General features: G+C 36.9%; 1 pseudogene; it reads left to right on the top strand.

Annotated features, from left to right (window-relative positions):
• The window catches only part of LOC147914541 (transcription factor A, mitochondrial pseudogene), a 47,525-nt pseudogene extending 27,199 nt beyond the window's left edge, over positions 1 to 20,326 (top strand).
• Positions 20,327 to 20,698: the final 372 nt, after the last annotated feature.

The raw sequence follows: 20,698 nt of genomic DNA, 5'->3' as shown, positions 1-20,698 counted from the left end.
ATGAAATGGGAGGGGCTCACTCCGTGGCATTATGTTTAAGTGTGCGCGCTTCGCTGCTGGCGGCCCAGGTTCGGATCTCGGCCGCACCGACGCACCGCTTCTCCGGCCATGCTATGGTGGTGTCACACATAAAGTGGAGGAAGATAGGCACAGATGTTAGCTCAGGGCCAGTCTTCCTCAGCAGAAAGAGGAGGATTGGCATGGATGTTAGCTCAGGGCTGATCTTCCTCACAAAAAAAAAAAAAAAAGGAAATAAAATGAATGGGAATTTAGAGATTATCTATGGGGATTATCAGAAATTTTCTTTCTGTCTTGGAGGATGTCTAAATTACACCGTTGTACCGAGCAAAACAACTGCAAGCCATTGAACATGTAGGTACAAAACAAAGGATTTAAGCTAAATCTTTGAACTTCTGCAATGACAAAATTACTTAGCCTCTCTGAGCGTTGTTTTCTTCATTTATAAAATATTTTGAAGTAGATTTCAAAAGTTCCTTTCAGCTCACTGATTCTATCTCTCTCTATATACAAAACATAGCAATGTCTTAATTCTAGTACAGGATATACTTCCAAACAGGATTCATTGACGAGGTTTCTAGGAGCTGACTGCAGCTCCCTAATTATCTTTGTGAACTTCTGCAGCTTCCGGTTGGAAATCCCAATTTCACTTCCAGAAACAGAATCAGTAAATGCCTCATATTCTTTAGAAATACTAGGAAAGATAAGCACAGCAAATACTGGAAACTGGTCATCTGAGCTCCACAAAGCTATCTGCTAAGACATGACCTAAACCACTGTATTTGCATGTCCTCTGAAGTGGCACCAACCCCACTTCCTCTTCCTTCAGTCCTACGTTCTGTGAATCATTCCCAAGGGAATAGGCCAGCTCTGTATTTAGCAATCAAAGGTTCTCAGTTTCTGGAGGCAGAAGTTTCACAAGAGAAAAGACAGAAAGGTAAAGTGTTTTGTCCCCGCAGCCTTCATAAAATCTGAAGAATGTAAATAAAAGAAGAACATTTTTAATTCAATGGAAGGAAAATGAAATATCACTTACATACTCCTAAGCAAAAGTTAAAGATACATAAGTAGATCCACACACAATAAGGTAGAAAGCTGAGGCAATATTGAGTCATTCAGGTTACCAAGCATCATCTTTTTCTCAAAGCACATTGCTTGTAAAAAGAAAATTTTGTTATTTTTGAACTGTCCATATCCTCAGTTCTCTCCCCTCCTCACTTGGTTTTTGTAACCTTCACTCTTAGTTCTCTCAGAGCCTGTTTTATTTCTTCCAAACAAGATGATCATCAAAGTTTAAAAGACAAACTTCCTAGCAACCTGAAGTTTTAACCACACAGACAGCATTTCCACCCCAACTATAACTTTATCAGTTAAATTAAAATATGGTGACAATGTTATTTAAATAAGAGCTCCAGAGTTTTGTCTCAAGTGTTAACAAATCCAGCATCCAGTTTGAGTGATATCCTGTTGTCAGATTTTGTCTCTCTTAGATAAACTACGACTCTTCAGCTTGTTCACAGGACAGCGGAATTAAATAGACAGTTGACGCAGAAGAAACGCAACGTAAGAGGAAGAATATATTTTTCATTCACCTTGAGCTTCCAGACTTTGGAGAAAACCACGTATCATCCATCCATTTTTCTACTGCCTATTTGTTCCCCTACTACCAGACTCACTCCCATGATACTAACTCCTTTGCTTCTCTCTGAAGTATGAACACAACCCTATAGCACAGCCATCCACCGGTATCTGATGGGGATTGGCTCCAGGAACCCTGCAGATACCAAAATCCCTGATGCTCAAGTCCCTTAAATAAAACGGCCTAGTATCTTCATATAACCAACTCACATCCTCCCATACACTTTCAATCATCTCTAGATTATTTATAATACCTAAGACAATGTAAATGCTATGCAAATGGTTGTTATACTGTATTGTTTATGGAATATTGACATGAAAAAAGTCTGCACACGTTCAGTGCAGACACAACCATCGTAGGCCTTTCCATCTGCGGTTGGTTGAATCCACGGATGCATAACCTCCACATATGGAGGGCCGACTGTAGGGGGTTATAGCATTGTGCAGGCATAGAGAGTTGGTCTCCTGAGTGCAGGGTCGTGATTAGGAGCAGGCAAAACACCTGACTTCTGCTGCACACACTCAGACACAGCTGAGACTTTTGGATGTCCTCAGTTGACAGTTTACGGGGCAGAACTGAATACACGTAACAACTATTGTTAACTCATGGCAAGGGAGGCTGCTGATTGTAAACTGGAAAATTGCCACTCTGGCTGGGTATAATCTTGGCAAGAGCCAAATTCTAGAAAGGGTTTGGAATATGAAGGAGTGTTTTCTACATTTATCATTACATAAATTTCATTGTTTGCATTATCAAGTCCTCATGGAGACTCAGGTGAACAGTTGTCAAGTCAAGCACACAGGATGAGAGGCACTTTTCGAGAGTTTGAGGAAATATCAAAGTCAAAATTAATATGCTAGGGGTTCTGTCACCTACCATAAAGTTAAGTTTTAAGGTGTGTGTTTTAAATGACAATTTGTGTGCTAAATTTTAAGTATACACCAATGATTTACTTTATGGCTAGTAAAATTCACTTTATTTTTAATGATCTATGTATTTATTTTTTTAAAGCTAATACATTCCCATTATTCAAAATCCAACCAGCAATATAGAGAAAAGTAAGGTCTTCCTCCCTCACTTATACTGTATCCACCCAATTCTTTCCCCTCCCCTGCCCCCTTCTCCCATCAACAACCAGTACTGTCCCCTTCTTGCTTGCCTTTTTCTAGGTCTTTAATGCAAATTCACTCATCTATTTTCTTCCTTCTCTTTGAAAAAATGGTGGCACCTCTTTTAAACTACTATGACCCTTGCTTTTTCCTCTTACTACAACTGGGAGATTTTTTTCTTTTACATCAGCTGATATAGATCTTCCTGATTATTTTTTATGGCCGCATAGCTTTCCTTTGTAGGAAAATATAATGTATTTAACCAGTTCTCTATTTTAAATATTTAGATTATTTCCAATCTTTGCTACTATGTTGAATCATAAGAAATGTTATAATTGATAACCTTGTAGATGTCATCATTTCACAGATATACAAGTATATGTGTAGGATGAACTCCTAGAAGTTGAGTTGTTAGGACAAGGAATATGTGTATTTGAAATTTTGATGGATCTGGGCAATTTATACACTGACCAGCCTGCCAACTATGTCCTCTAATTTGTTGATCTCTATAAATCTGACAGGTAAAAAAAAAATATCTCAGTATAAGTTTATCTGCATTTATTTTATTGTGACTGAGTTTGAGCATCTTTTCTTATGCACAAAAGGCATTTTTATTTCTTCTTCTGTTTGTTCATAGTATGACTGTTTTTAGAGTGTCTATATTTTAGAATATTTTTATATTCGCTAAACAAATGAGATTTCTTGCAAAAGAGTTCATCAAGATATACAGTGCTGTGTTTAATTATGCACCCAACTACCTCAAGAGAACTTGACATTAAGATTTTCCTTTAAGTAGTTGAAGAAAGTCTCAAGAAATGCTTATCTTCTCTGTCTTGTTATGATTTTTACCATACATGATAAAAATTAATAAATTCATAGAATTCATAGAGATTAATTTCTATAATCATAAATTGATGACATTGAAAATATTTTTAAAATTTACTCTCGCTCATTTTTTTTCTCCTTCTAAATATTAACGCTTCATTTCCATTGCCAGAGTGTGTTTTCTTTGTTTGCTAGAAATATTTCATACAACTGTCTACTTTTTCTCAAAACTATCAGGAATTGTATTTACCTTTGTTTCTGAGTCCACAAGTTATAATCAATCTAGGGGATCCGCACGAACGTTTTGGACCCAAAACGAGGTCATTATTCCATGAGGTAGATGGAAAAAGGGAATTTCAAGGTTCTAAGGGGATCGTTCAGCCACTGTTGAGCAGCCCAGGGTACTTTTGACTTTTCTGACTGGTAGTGAAGTTGCAGGCCTCCTGAAGGACAGTGTAGGAGGATGTGGAGCTGGGGAGTATGGGCAAAGTGTAGCTGAAAGAACAAGGCCCAAGAGAGAAATGAGGAAAAGAATTGGGGTGGTGCTCTTCACTAATCCATGGCAAGTTCACGGTAGTTAATTTCTGCGGTAGAATCAATTTAAACCTAATGATGAAAGTTATTGTGTATTTAACATTGCCATTCTTACTTTTACTTTAGGTCCAAAATAAATCATCAGTGTGCCTCGTTAATAAACTGATTGGGGACCCGGCCCTGTGGCGTAGCGGTTAAGTTTGCGCACTCTGCTTCGGACCTGGGGTTCGCGGGTTTGGATCCCGGGCATGGACTGACGCACCACTTGTCAAGCCATGCTGTGGCGGCGTCTCGTATAAAGTAGAGGAAAATGAACACGGGTGTTAGCCCAGGACCAATCTTTCTCAGCAAAAAAGAGAAGGATTGGCATCAGATGTTAGCTCCCTCACAAAAAAAAAAGAAAGAGAAATTTCCTGCCCTCAAGAAGTTTACATTCTTATGGGACCAGATAGGTAACAAATATGAAAACAAAAAATAAAGGAAATAAAAGAAAAAAGAGACAAAAAAAAAAAGATGGGCCTTATAGTTAGCATTCTATGTTTACTTTGTGTTCAAGGTTTACTGAACTTATTTTCAAAACAAACTTTCTATGTATCCCAAATAAGTTCATTAGTTATGATGTTATTAAAATCAATCACTTGATTGGGAACAACCTACAAAGTACAATCTACTAAATTTCTGATCCTTTGTGGTATAGTAACAATTTGCGAGAGTTCTAGCCTAACATGTATCTCTAGGAATATAATGAAAAATTGTGCTTGAAAAACGTTTGATAAGAATCCTTCCTTGGTCAAGAAATAGGTTAAACATTCTGGTGAAACATTCTTTTACTCAATTGGACAATGGTCCAAATTAGATTAATAGGGGAAAAGAGAGATAAAATAGAAACTTCAAAAAGTACAAAAATAAAATTTAAATAATTATGAGATGGGAGTGGAAAAGAGGGAAAGGCTTAGAAAACCTATCAAGGGCATGAATTTGGCAATGCTTTAATTGTAAAATATGATTAATGAATATGACAGAATTTGGACAACTTAAAAGTACAAATTGTTTACAGTCCTGCTCTAGACATAACTGCTGGCTAAATCTGTAACTGTTGAAGATTTCTCCACTGTTTTCTTACTTAATCTTCAGCCAAGTATCCATTTCCTTTGGCCCTTAAAGCCAGATTAATGACATTTTAATTTTTACGTTACCTCCTTTTTCTCCTACCTACAGTTTTAGGAGCAGTTGTATCTAGCCAACAAATTAAAATTGGAAGCAGTCCAGGGAAAAAGAGCGAAAAACCAAGGAAGAAGATTCTCGGCGTTACCTCAGATGCCAATAGTGTGTTAAGTATCCGAAATATTCTTGCTCATCAATATGTCTTCTTGTTTCTCCTTTTTCTCCCCCACTAGAATGTAGGCTCCCATGAGAGCAGTGTCTTTGTCTGTTTTGATCAACACCTCATCCCCTAGTACCTTTCAGAGTGCTGAGCATACAGTGAATTTGAGAAACATTTGTTCAATGAACAAACCCCAAAATGAAATATCATTTAAAAAATACACTTCAATTCCAACTTCAATTCCTTCTCTGCTACAGCTTAAAATTCTTTTCGCTTATTTAGCCTCCATTTGAGAAAAAAAACTTTAGTTCACCATAATAAAAGAAATGATTTCTTAATATTTTGATAATGGACTTAAAACCCATGTTGAAGATGCATGATGTAGTTTAATGTTATTAACTCAACCTAGAGATTCTTGATAATCACATCTTTTTTGAGGATATTATAGGTCACGATGGACAGGAGTCGTTATTTGTTTTATTATATTTTTTATTTGTTTCCATTACCACATGTTTTGAAAAGACTTCAGGCAGCTTTATGGATCCACTGGCATGTTTGTTCTTACTATTGTTTTTAATTCTCATATTACCTCACCCGTTGCTAGGCACACAAAAGATCCTCAATATATTGATATAGAGATTAGACTGTTCACTCTGAAAAATTTCTAACCTGATTAACGACACACAAAACGTAATGAAAACAACTTCTTGGGTTCAGCTTCTTTCCTATGGTGCTTATATTGCCTTTATTCTTTCCAAACTCTCTCACGTACACATGTCACTCATCAATCATCACCAACTGTCTATGGGGTCCTGTCCTGCCTATTTCATAATCCTGGCTAACATCAGGAACTGAAGGAGCTAAATTCATCCTTTGAAAATGTTGCATTTTTCTAAAGCTCTAAAAGAGAGTTTACATTTTGTGAAGCACAAAATGTCCAAGTAGGGAGTGACTTGGTCATTTTGAGCTCACCAAGTATCTCATATCTAGGATTTGAGGTTACATTGTTTGCAAAAACAGACCTTAACTTTGGGAGTTTTCATGAATCTCCCATTGTCAATATTGCAATTTTGCCTGGCCTCTGTTAGTTCTAAAACAGAACACTCATGTGCAGTTGTAAAAAAGGAACTAGGGACTTTTTCAATCCAGAGCCTGTATTTTAAAGATGTCTACAGCCAGGGTATCAAAACAAACCATTTGTGTTATGTCTCCTGTGTCTATTCAAAATGAGAAGTTCAAGGAAACTTTTGCCAGGTATTTTAGATAAACACTGCTGGTTAATGTCCCTACACCAGAACAAGCAAAAGCTCAAGAGACTCTATTTCTGGTAGGTAGAAGATGCTTTTTATACCCAAAAAGCTAAACTCTCTTACATAAATTATAAATTTTCTCATTAAAATACTTGAGTTAAAAAAAAAACCTCAAGGGCCCACCCGGTGGTGCAGCGGTTAAGTGCACGCGCTTTGCTGCGGCGGCCCCGGGGGTGGCCCTGGGTTCGTAGGTTCGGATCATGGGCGCGCACCGTCGCACCACTTGTTAAGCCATGCTGTGGCGGAGTCCCATATAAAGTAGAGGAAGATGGGCACGGATGTTAGTCCAGCGCCAGTTTTCCTCAAGAAATAAGGGGAGGATTGGCATCGGATGTTAGCTCAGGGCTAGACCTCCTCACACACACAAAAAAACAAACCCAAGAAGTACAATATATGAGTGGCCATTTAAAATCTGAACAGAGGGGGCCGGCCCTGTGGTGTAGCGGTTAAGTTCGTGTGCTCCGCTGCTGGTGGCCCGGGTTCGGATCCCGGGTGCACACCGAGGCACCACTTGTCAGGCTGTGCTGTGGCAGCGTCCCACATAAAGTGGAGGAAGATGGGCACGGATGTTAGCCCAGGGCCAGTCTTCCTCAGCAAAAAAAGGGGAGTATTGACATGGATGTTAGCTCAGGGCTGATCTTCCTCACAAAATAAATAAATAAATAAATAAAATATGAAAAGAAATTCTTTTTCTGTGCTAAGACACCATAAGTTATATAATACTCCAAAAGTAAAACAAGATCTTAAAAGTATCAAGCCACAGTGCACCAGGCCCTGTAGCTCTGCTCTAGAATGTGAATAGGAGAGCATTTCTGATAAAGGTACCATGTTCTGACTGAATGCCAAGCACCAACATGCTAAGTATCATATGAATACTATTTCATTTAAACATTATAACAGCTGCCTGAGGATCATTCCCACTTTATATATCAAGAAACTGAGGCTTGAAGAGGTCAACCATGCAGCCAGTAAGAGGTGATATTTAAGATTTGAGTCTACTGCTTTCTGACTCTAGAGGATGCTCTTTTCCTCTCTATGTCCTGCCCCTTCCCAAGGTGATGTGTGGTTAATTACTGGGCTACCTATACACCTATACACATTTTCTTATTGCACTTTTGAACTAAAGGCAAGTTCTGCATCTTATTTATCTCCATAGCCCCAGTACAACTCACAGTCTTGCCCCTCTTGAAGCAGATACTCAGTAACAGCTGAAATGAACTGAAAGAATCTATTGCTCTCAGGTCCTATAAAAGTTTGCAAAATCCAAAAGCAGACATGGGTAATACTTTGTTAAATAACTTTACGTAACTTCCACATTATAGTCTTTAAAATTAAGCACAATAATTAGCTATCAAAAACAGCAAAATAATGAAAAAAGGTCAAGTGAAGAATGTATACACACACACACACACACACACACTCTGAGAGGAATATTTTCGTTTTGGTAACAATGGAATGTTTCTAGTCGGTTGTGAATTTCACAGTATTATTTTCCCCAAAAGGTACAAGTTAAGGTTCCTTGGGGAATAATACTGTATTTTGATAGATATGTAGCTATGTAGCCAAGTGTGCAAAGTTGTACTACATTTCTAGTAAGCTGTTGCTCTCAACTACAAACCACAAGAGAAACTGGCTATTAATCAGAGATTAACTTTTCTACTCTTACAGTTTAAACCAGAAGCCTCTTTTGAAGCAGTAATTCTCCTTCAAGAGGAGAATATCTTCTAAAATTTAAACCAATGACTCCTAAGTGTGGCCGTTGTCATTACATGGCTTGCTCATTAAATAGGACGATTCTTGGGTTCCTCAGGTCTGGCGAATTGGAATCTTCTGAGGTCTTGTCTAAATCTAGACACCTGACAAGCTCCCTCAGTGATTCTGATGCACAGGAAAATTTGAGCACCACTATAGTCTAATCTGACCAAATCCTCTCCTCCAACCAGTTCCTCTGTTCTCTGTGGTCTGCACTCTCCACTCTGCTGCAGAGGGTCTCAACTTTAACAATTTGAATGTAGTCTCGAATTACAACCTAAGAGAAGACTTTCAAATTACTGCAGGCTGCTCTTGTTTCCATTGGAATGTGGAAAAAGTTAATTCCATCTGCAGATACTTGGGTGAAATTCTTACAGAATAACTTTCCACTAACATTGTCTCCGGAATCTGGAACAAACCCTAACAACTTCTACCTTATCAGGTCCCTAACACGACCTAGATATTCAGCCTGTATTAGCCTCAAACTGAAGCTGCTGGACGCCACCATTCTGCTTTTGCCCATTATTGAGTCACCAAATTATTCTGACATCTTGGTACCATTTTTTGCCCACTAACCTCACTGCTAATGTCCATTCTACCGATGTTTAATTCACAGATCCCTCTGACCACCTTCCTACCTTCACTGAAATGTTTCTCCCCTGATGACCTCTCCTACCACAGGCTACCTGGAGCAGAGGCAGCTCATTCCACCTCATCACACTTCAGAATCTACAGATCATGTGAACCTTCCCCTCACTTCTCCAGACTTTGAGGTTCATGCTACCTGCCTCATGAATATTTTCCTCCTCAAATGCCTCTTGACAAATAAGTATATTCATTCATATGAATCATTAATTTATTCACTCATTCAATAAAGTTTATTGAATGTTTAAATATGTGCCAGGTGTAGGGGTAAAAGATAAATGATAGACTAGTAAGGGAGACGGAATGTAAATAAATGATCACATTGTATTGTAATATTATAATCGATTAGATAATATATTGAAGAAATGAAGAAATCATCTAACTAGCACCTTAGAATTTCAAATCTTACATCCAGTTTAGATGGCTCTTCTGACTTTCTGACAATGATTGCCAACTCTTGTGAAACATCTAAAACCAAAGCTGTCAATATTTTCCCTTAAGATCCTTCTCCTGGCTGCCATATCCCTCATCATCACCAGCCATCAGATCTCTGCATTAGAAAACACAGGACAAGGATAGCAAATTCAAATGGTTACAGAGGAGAAATAGAATCCAAAAGTGAATGAAGTAGGGTAGTGGTAAATAACTGGGAATGGTGGGGACTGTGGCAAACTGAAAATCAGAGCCTCCTTTTTAGGAGACAAACACTGCTCCTTTCCTAGCAATTATTGTAGCTCAGGAAGGCAGACCCAGTGTTGCCAATTTTTAGCAAGAATCTGGGAACCCAGATTTTTGTGAGCACTTTCCTAATTTTTCCAACATTGCGCAACCAAGTAAGGATCACCGATGTATGCCAAATGCATAAGGTAGAAGGTTGTTAGGGAGCAGTATAGACACAGCATGTTAAAGTATCACCCCACAGATTACTTATTAATTACAAAAGGGAAAAGACAGCTTCACCATGGAGAAGTCTAGTAGAGACCACCTGGAGCAAGTGGTCAGACTTATTTAGCACCACCAATAACAAGAATAGGACAAACTGACTTATGGGCCCCTACTACAACGCAGTGGGATGTACACAGCAGTCCCCAAAAGGCTTCACTTGAATCTAATCATGTGGAAACAATCAGACAAATCAAAATTGAGGAACATTCTGCAACACAACTGACCAGAACTCATCAGGAATGCCACGAAATGTCACAAAAGACAAATAAAGGTGGGACATTGTTGTACATTAAATGAAACTAAAGAGACCTGACAACTAAATGCAATGTGTGATTATTAAATGGATCGTGGATTTAAAACACACACACACACAACATTGTTGGGGCTATTGGGAAATTTGAATACGGATAGTAAAGAAGCTAATATTATTGTATCATGTTAAACTTCTTGAGTTTGATAATGATATGGAAACTTTTCTAGAAGAATATCCTTTTTCTTAAGACATAAATGCTGGAGTGTTTAGGAGGGAGGTGACCTCGTGTTTGAAACTTGCTTTCAATTGACACAGCAAAAATAAATAAATAAATAAATAAAGAGAGAGAAGGGAGAGAAAGAAAAAAAGTAAAAAAATACATGTAGCAAAATTAACAGTTGATAAACATAGTGTATATATGGGTGTTCTTGAACAATTGTCTTCTTGTAAAATTTTTTCAAAATGAAAAGCGTCTAGAATCAGAAGAAAAAAAACCATTTTGTTGAACAATTTTCCTCCCTCTAAAAAAAATCTCCAAATTTATAAACCTGTGGCTGAGGCAGATTTGGCCTACAGACCGACAGTAGTCTGCAGTTGTCTTGGAGGCACCCCTTTCACTTTTTTACTTAATTTCCAGGCCCATTCTCATGCTGAAACATCTCTATCACCTGCTTCCGGTTCCTACCCTTCGAACCCCCACTTCCCACTCCAGTCTGCTTCTCGATTTCTAACTTGCTGTGTAACCACAGCCCCCCTGCCTCCTCTCTCTCCTGCCAATCCATGCTCTGTGCCCATGTCTTTTTCTAAAATACAACCTAACTAATAATCTCTTGCTCTCCAGTGCTCAGGAGAAAGCCTAAACTTTCCAGTATGCAAATAAAATATGTAATCTTCACAGCCTGTCTCCAGACTGCGTGCCTCCTTCTCTGTCTTTTCCACAATATTCTCTCTGCACCACTCCAGAGTGCTTACTAGTCCTCAAACACGTAATTGTAATTCTTTTGCTCAAGGTGTTCCCTCTGCTACAATGACTTTTCTTCCCTTATTAGTCTAGCAAATTCCTATTTAGCACTCAAAACCCCAGTCAAAAATCAATTTCCATAAATATTACCCTTCTCCCCCGAAAGAATGAAGAGGTTCCTCCTGTGTCCCCATCCATGCAGTCTATTGTCCTCTGGTCTCTATTGTGTCTCTGTCTCCCCCTTCAATTCCTCGAGAGCGGGAACCCGGGCCTAGAATTATGCCTCATACTTGGGAAACTTAAATGAACACTTGATGAGTTGACTTTCTAAAAATTTTTTATTCAGCCTGCTTCTATTTCAGTACTTTCTCTGAAAAAGCTTAACTATTCAGAAAGGTCAAAGATGGTACCCCGTGAGAGATAACGAAGCATTAGTAGGAAGGTAATGGAAAACAAATTGACAACGTATTGTGGAGAAATTACCCGCTTCAAAAGCAAAGTTCAGTTCTGGGCCTATTTTAGATGAGGAGAAAATAAATCCCAGAGCCGAGGCCTTTAAAGCATGACAGAAGAGTTTTGCTGCTGTGAGGTGTTAAAGGCTTAACTTATCCGCTTCTAAATGTCTACGCTCTCAAGATTGCCTTGTGTTTCTTGGGAGATTCTAAACATATTACCACGGGCTTTTCAATGTGAGGGTCTGTTTCCTGTAACTCCAAGCCTCCTTTCAATTAAGATCAAACAGAATTTAACATTAAGCGGAGCCACGACTCTTGCTCAAGTTAATGTTAATTATAACTTTGGTGGATTCGTTGCAGCTTGTTCTCAGTCTATCTGATTTTATGAACAGACAGGGGCAAAGCTTCAAGGAGACTGAGCATTCTGCCTCTGTTATCATCATGTTTGCCTGTAATAATACATAGGAATTTTTTCTTCCCAGAAAACCTTCATGTAAGTATTTCTTATATTAAAAACATTAATCTTTACTAGAAGCTAACAATAAAAGTGTCTCTTTATTCACTTTTGCTATATTCTTTAGGCAATTAAAAGAAACTCATATATTTTGTTCTCATATATGTAACGTGAAATTTGCCACCTTAAAAATATAATATTCAGAGCCAGCCCTGATGGCCTAGGTTAAAGTTCGGTGCGCTCTGCTTCAGTGGCCTGGGTTCGGTTCCACGGCACGGAACACCACCACTCATCTGTCAGTAGCCACGCTATGGTGGCGGCTCATATAGAAGAACTAGAAGGACCTACAACTAGAATGTACAACTACGTACTGGGGCTTTGGGGAGGAAAAAAAAAGAGGAAGACTGACAATAGATGTTAGCTCAGGGTAAATTTTTCCCAGCAAAAAAAATATATGATATTCAAATAATTTACTATTGTGTAAAAGGAGAACAACCATTTCTGAACCAAAGTCTTCAAAATAATATCTGATACCTTAAGTAAAAGTCATTGACAAGCCTCAGAGGTGGGTACACACCACAAGAGTCAAAATACCTATTGTTTCCTCAAACTAGAGTTTGCAAAGAAGTGGGTGACTTATAGTTAGGTTTGGTTTTATAGTTATGGTTTAGGTTTGCCAGATAAATATATATAAACAGATAAACAAATTCAAATTTAACTGGAAATCCTGTATTTTTATTTGCTAGACCTGGCAATTCTAAGTGTAGGCTGGTTTTATTCAGTAAATACACTGAATCTAAAAATCCAGATATTAATTTTTATTTTTTTGAAAAATAGAAAGATCTGGCAACATTGGGCTCAACATTCTTACATTACATCAGCTGGAGCTGAGTATGCATTGCCCATTTTATAGATGATCATTTGCTCTCTAGTTCAATGCAGTCACCACCTGGCCCACTTCTGATTCCTGGATGCTCCACGCATGAGTTTTCGACCCTGGTCTAACCCACTCTTTATGTTTATGAACTACGTAGTTGCATACACCCACTAACTGTGGCATCTGCACCTTGATCATGCCCCAATTCCAGTTGAGAAGCAGGTAATTTGATTAGAATGGTGCACATTTGTACTGACTATACATAGTTGTATCCCATCATATATGCCTTAAAAATACAAGTAATTTTTCAGATACTCTTTAGTTCTTGCTTTCTTCTCCAGCTCACCAGTCTGTTCAGCCTCAGCCCTAAGTATCTTAGGTGAGACACTATGCCAAAGTGGAAAAAGCAACAAATTTTAAATGAGAATGGTGAGTATTTCAGTCCTTGCTCAATACTTAAAATGATCATGTGACTCTGAAAGGTCATTTAACCTCTTAACATTTCAGTTTTCCCATCTCAAAAATACAGAGGTTGGACAAAATGACTATGGTTTTAAGGCTACCTTGCTGTTAATAACTGATGATTCTGTGAAGTTAGTTTGTAGTCAAGGCTTTCTGAAACTCTAGAATCAGGACATGAGCTCCTGAGGCAAACACTTAAGTAACTTTCCTATATTACTCTCAAGTTTTATGACATTGGAAAACATTTATCTGTTGTCAGACTTGCATAGCATCACTACAGATTGCTAGGAGACAGTAAATGTTTTTACAAGCAGAAAGCCTTCACTTTTTCCTACTGCTATCTGCTGCAAAAAGAAGCTTGCACAGCTACTGGTCCAAACTACTCCCTTTATTGATTCAGAGCATCTACATAGATATAACTTTTAAAGGTCTAAATTGAAGAAAAGAAAACGCTGTTTATGATCATTTAATCCCCTTGAAAGCTCAGTGAAAGGAGGGAAGGGGGCTGTGTGGATACATCTCAAAATAAAATAACATCATTGAAGGACTATCCTAAGGAGAGTTTTGGTTAATTCGGATCTACCAAACACAGTGGGCTTTACAAAGCAGGGAGGTGAAACTATCTTCCAGATTGGAGAGACAAGACCACACCTGAATACACCCACTCTCTCTGAAAGGATTAAACACCTGCCTCACCAGAAAAACTTTTCTTTATGCAAACTAACCAGATTGCATCAACCTGAAATGAACACAATTAACACTTTCTCAATAGATGCACTTATCTCCCCCCAGTGCTTTTTTCTAGGTTCCTGTAATCATAGATCATCGCTTCTCAAAAAGGCCAACATCTATTCTACCCTCATTTCCACACTTAACTTCCAAAGTTAAATTATTCTGTCGTAAAAACCAAAGAATGAACCAGACAAATGGCATCCCGGAGAGAGAATTGGTTAGTCATAGGACCAGGAAAATTCTTCTAAAGTTTATTAAATTGCTATCCCTAAAAAAATTACAATAATCTATTGTTATACTTAGTAATTACATAGAATTAAAATGAACCAAAGCAATTAAAGTGAAATGGAAGTGCACAATAGAATATGTGATCAAAATTTACCAAAAAAATTCAAGATTTTGCAATGACTTTGTTTATTCTGCCTGTTATTTAGTTTAAAAAATGTAGCACAAAACATAAATTATCCCAATTATTAGATTCTTGCAATAGGTTATATGTGCAGCATTAAATACTAACCATATTTCTAGAAAGTTGTGTAGAGGAAAATTTAGTTAGGATATTATTTCAAAACTAATAAAAGAAAGGCATTAATGCAGATATGCTACTGCAAATAGTATAAAATTATTCAAAAACAAAGGAACATTCTAAACTTAACCTTAATCTACCTCATCTCTATTTAAAAAGTGTTTGACGACTCAACCATGAAATATAATAAGCAAATAAAAAATTTGTCATCTCAATAGAATAAAGATGCCACATCAATGCACTGCCATTTCATGGTTAGTGTATCAACAAATCACTAAATGTTAACAATACTTTATATGGTATTTTTATATCTGATAATAGGCCCAGAAACGCCTTACAAAGATAGCAAAAATACTAATTAATAAAAGTTAGAAAAAAATGTTGGAGCAGATTAGAACAACCCAGTTAAGAGGATAATTTATCAAGGATGCTAGAAGTTCTATATATTATATATGCTCTGGAGGAATAGAGCCTCTAGCCTACAAAAGGCTTAAAAAAATGGCTTCGTATGATGCTTAACAACATTTCTGATTCTTTTTTATTGAAAAAAATAAGAATAAGAATTGTGGTCATTTTGAAATTAAATATATACAATTATACATATAAAAAACCCTTTTAGGACAGTACTTGGTACGGAACAAAAAAATTAAAAAATACCACCAGTAACTATTACAATTTTGGTTTGTGGGAGGACATGGCAGGAGGAAAAAGGCAGATGAGAAAATTCTTTTTCCATGAGAATCTCTCTCATGAAAGCACAAAAAAACGCTCTCTGTTATATGGAAATAATATTGCCTTTTGGACCACCTAAATAGTGAGCTAATCAAATTTTGGCCTTTTTTAAGTTTGATGGAGAAAATAAGAGATGAGGTGTTAAAAGAGTACATAAAGATGAATGCACAAACACAATGAGAAATAGAAAAGGGCAAAATTTTGAGTCTTTCAAGGGGTTTTGTAGGCTTTATCTTCACAGGACTATGCCACATATACCCATACTATTTTTTTGTTAAATGTAAGAGTAGAAAAATTTAAAAGTGTAGATATATTTAGTTGTGGAGCTCATTCTTATGTGATTGATTTTCTACTTTTTAACACCTTTCAAGCCACTTAATTACACATTTCAAATATGTCTAGGAAGTAAAATATATAGCTTCATCGATTTTTCTTTAATACATTCATGTGAAAAAATGAAGGAGTTTATTCGTGAGTGCAAATATGTACCAATGGGTCCCATTTTATTTTAAATAGTATAGGAGGTACTGAAAATTCAAAGATACAAGCAGAATGCTTATCCTCAATTTAATTCCTTAATTTATAGAGAGCAAAACTGTCTTTATGTGTTGAAGAGCAGTACAGAAATTGCATCTTCAGCAACTAGGATAACATTCTTTATGTTGAATATTGGAGATGACTCAGAAGAAAATGCAAAAGGAAAAACATTTAGAAAAAAAAGAAATTAAACTAAAACTGTATATGTTACTAGGAGAGGAAAAAAAAGGAAAGAACAAAGAAAAAGGAATCCAAGCTGACAGGTATGTTTAGAGTTGGAAATATAAAAAAGAAGAGAATTACGGTTTTGATAATGATGCTTATTAAAGGTTAATATGTTTAAAAAGAAAAATTAAAATTTCATTGGAAAATCAATGATAAGAAATACAAGAAGAAATGTCCAGAAAATCAAGAGATTAGCATCAGACCAAAGGACGTGTTCTGAAATGGCGTGTTTAGGCTTCTTTCTCATCCTGTAATTCATGTTGAATGGTGGAATGGAATGAGATCATCTTGGTAATTCACAATGGTGGAGTGAGAAGAATTGGCATAGTTTTCATATGAGTAACAAATACTAAATGTGTGAATATAGGTACCAGTCTGTAATATAGTAAGAAAATTTTAAAGTTTAGGGCCGGCCCCGTGGCTTAGCGGTTAAGTGCACACGCTCTGCTGCTGGCGGCCAGGATTCGGATCCCAGGCAGGCACCGACACACCGGATCTCCGGCCATGCTGAGGTCGCGTCCCACATACAGCAACTGCAGCTATGACATACAACTATCTACTGGGGCTTTGGGGGAAAAATAAATAAATAAAATTATAAAAAATAAAAAAGGGCCTGGCCCCGTGGCTTAGCGGTTAAGTGCGAGCGCTCCACTGCTGGCGGTCCGGGTTCGGATCTCAGGCGCGCACCGACGCACTGCTTCTCCGGCCATGCTGAGGCCGCGTCCCACATACAGCAACTAGAAGGATGTGCAGCTATGACATACAACTATCTACTGGGGCTTTGGGGGAAAAATAAATAAATAAAAAAAGTTAAAAAAAAAAAAAAATTTTAAAGTTTAAAACTAATAGACGTTACACATTAACCGTACTGTTCTTATAGAAATGGCGAAGGAAAAATCAATTAAGTAGCATTTAATTGCATATGTTTGTAGAGTTTCAGCAGCAAAACACTGGTTAAAGGTTAATCAATTACACAAGCATATAAGAATTTCTCAAGTAAAAGTAGTCATTCTGCTAGGGGCCAGAATTACTTTAATTAGACCTTCATTTTCTAGAGTTTGACCCTAGAAGTCACAGACTAATTTAACATTGAGAAGTCTTAGATGACTGGATTAGCTAATTCAAAAGAGACTGAGGTATAATGGCAGGGCCAATGTACTTGTGTATTATTTGTATTTTGGAACCAGTAAGAACCAGTAAGAATGTGTGGCTTAGCCATATTCTTTTCATGTAGGCTCGTCTCCATGGAAAGTCAATTTATGATTGGATAGTCCAGCACGAAAAGGGTATCGGTTATGTAACTGAAACATTTAATGGCACTAGGTCCCAAGACTCTGAGATCTACATCTGCACCAAAGAGATGAGATACCTGCCTCAAGACTTTCACTATATACATGTCAATATCTGACTCATTGCAATTTATTTTCTGTTTTCTAGCTAAATATCTCTTTCCAGGTTGAGCTTTCCATACATTTTACAATTGACTAGGTTTGAGTTTACTAAACATTCCAGTGAGATTACACCCAGAACGCTTTGTTAAGACTTTTGGGTATTTCCAATGTATCCAGTTAGAAATTTAAGTCGTATTTTGGTTACTCCTACAGATAACTAATCTTTTTTGAATAATTGTAGGTTTTGCTAGTTTAACTCTCAGAGGCCATCTTCTTTCTCTAATTTCCAAGAAAGTGGAATAGCACACATTCTTTCCAGGTTCCACTTACAAACTTTATTTTTGGTCACACAGCAACCTCTCAAGTGGAATTTGATTGGGAAAAAAAAGGTATACATTTTCTCTCATTTAGTTAATAAAAATATGTTATTTTTTGCATTCTACTCCACAAAATATCTTTACATCCCCAAAACCAGAATATCTACATTGTGAAGTAGTGAGAACGTAAATATAAATGACTAAAATTATATCCATCCATGAAGTAGACAGTGATGCCATTCATGACCTACAGAACTCCAGCTAAGAAGCAGATTTGGGGGAAATATGATTAATTTTATCTTGAACATGTTATGTTTTGCATTCCTTTGAAATGTCCAAATATTTTCCAGAAGACAGTTCTGAGCTCAAATGAGAGAGTTGTTGATAGTGACGTATGCTTCCCAAAGATTAAGCAAGGATAGAAAACTGTCCCTTGGTTATAACAGTATATGTCATCGATGATCACATGAGAATGGTTTCTTTCCAACACGCGGCAGAAACAAGATTTCAGTGGGTCGGAGAATAAATGGGACTTGTTTAAACAGAATATACAGGAGATGCTTTCAAGAAGTTTGGCTGTGAAGGGGAGGAAAAAGAGAACCAGGTTGTTGCCAGACAGAGGCTGTGGTGAGAGAGGTTCCTTCTTGTTCTGTTTGTTTTGTGTTTTTATGGGAGGGACCTGGGCATGTTTAAATGCTGAATGAAAGCCTAAAGAAAAGATGTTGAAGATACTGCAGACAGTATCTTAAAATATTAACATTATAAATATTTGCACAGAGATTAACCAAATGGATGTCATTTTATGCATTACCCAAATCTAAAGCTAAATCATGTGATATTTTCTAAGAGGGATAGTTTAAAAACAAAAAACAGAGCCACGAGCGTGATAAACTCAGGAGGATCCCACGTGAGCTCTAAGTGTTATGGTTGGAGTTGTTTTATTGTGTCAAGGACCGGTCTCTGCACAGTAGGTTCGCAGGTGTGATGGCACTTCGCTGGGGTTGTGGGGCTCGCTAACGGCTCAGGGAAAGTCAGGAGGGAGCTCTGCGCCGGCTGTGGAAGTGGACTGTGCTTCGGATTGATCTACGTACCCAGATGATTTCATCCACCTTGGTTAGTCATCCAAAGAATCTTTTGACTTTATACTTTCGATTTTCTAAAGAACAACTATCCATATTCAAAGCTGGAACCCAGATATATGAAGATGCTTAAAGGGAACAGAATTCAAGAACAGCTAACTCCAAGTCAGATTATGACTTTGAAAAAAGAAATCGTGCAACAACTTTAAAAAAAAAAGCATTAATAAAAGAGAAAGTTAATAATGCATAGAAAAGCAAAAAGACCTTGCTCAGATTATAACATATTTATATTTGAAAGCTTCCAAAAAGCTAAGGATGGCTCATCATAGGCAAAGCTGATGACAATAAATGAAAACTGAAAAAAAAATCTGCCTGGTCTCCAAAACAAGTATATATTCAACTTGCTAAAGATAATAAAGTTTGTTATGCTCATGAAATGAAATCTTGGGAAGAAAAATTAAAGTTGGATGAAATGATCATATAAATTGCAAAATGAAACACCAAACAAAAGATGGCATTGAGGGGTGTTAAAATATAGAATGGAGTAATGTTCCTAATGGACAGGATCAAGACATCAATCAGGTCTCAATGCTTAAATCTGTCATAAAATTAGAAACGATAAAGTTGGTAAACATTTTACATTCAATTATCCCATTTCATTTCTTTTGCCATGAACTTCAGGCAATTTAATACATTTTGTATCACTCTCTTGCTTTGGAAAACCCAGCTATAAGTACATGCTAAATTTATTGTGCGTTTAGGAACTTCTGAGGATCAAAATAACCCATGCAAATATAGCAGTGAATCATTTTACCTATTGATAAAAGTAAATCAGACTGTGAACTTTGTTTATTCTGTATGACTTATGTGGAAAAACTATTCTTATTCTCTTACATTATGGAGACAGGAGTTTGCTTTTCTAAATTGACTCAAATTACAGAAGCTGCAGTGTTCCATAATATGCTTGTGTATTTTTTAAAAAAAAGGCCAGAACTCATCTAAGTAAATTCCACTTCCTGTGTATAATTCATATTGTATTCAGAGTTGATGGTTGTATGTGTAAGGGATGGCTACTTTCAGTTGCAATATTTTATAAAAGGAACTGAGAAATTCATAAACTTTTTCCTCATTGTCTTCTCTTTGTCCTGCAGTAAAACTAAAAAGTTATGTCAAAATTGTCAACTTTGCTTAAAACAAAAACAAATAAACCTGAGAACTTTCTTAGTTAAATGTCATTAATTTATCCCTCTTTTAGCTTAATGGAACAATTTGATAGGATGTGGTTATTCCTAATATACCTTAGATAAACAGCTTCTATATAACATCTTAAATCTTAGAGGATACTTTTTGCTTATTGACTATGATTGATTTGACAAGTCAGAGATGATGTATGTTTCTTACATAAGATTAGAAGTATTTCTTAGCTAAGATTACCCACCAAGGAAAAGAAATGTTTGAAGAGCAACTGTCAATTTCCAAATGATCTGAGGGATCTTCCCCCTCATCAAATACATTATAGTTATAGTAAAAAGGTTAAAAATAATTTTAAAACAAAAATTATCTCATAAAATTATCTCACTTATCTCATAAAATTGT

The sequence above is a fragment of the Ceratotherium simum genome, chromosome 19, assembly GCF_057802395.1.
Source record: "Ceratotherium simum simum isolate JZ-2026a chromosome 19, ASM5780239v1, whole genome shotgun sequence".
Lineage (NCBI taxonomy): Eukaryota > Metazoa > Chordata > Mammalia > Perissodactyla > Rhinocerotidae > Ceratotherium > Ceratotherium simum.
This window is presented reverse-complemented; position numbering and strand designations above follow the sequence as displayed.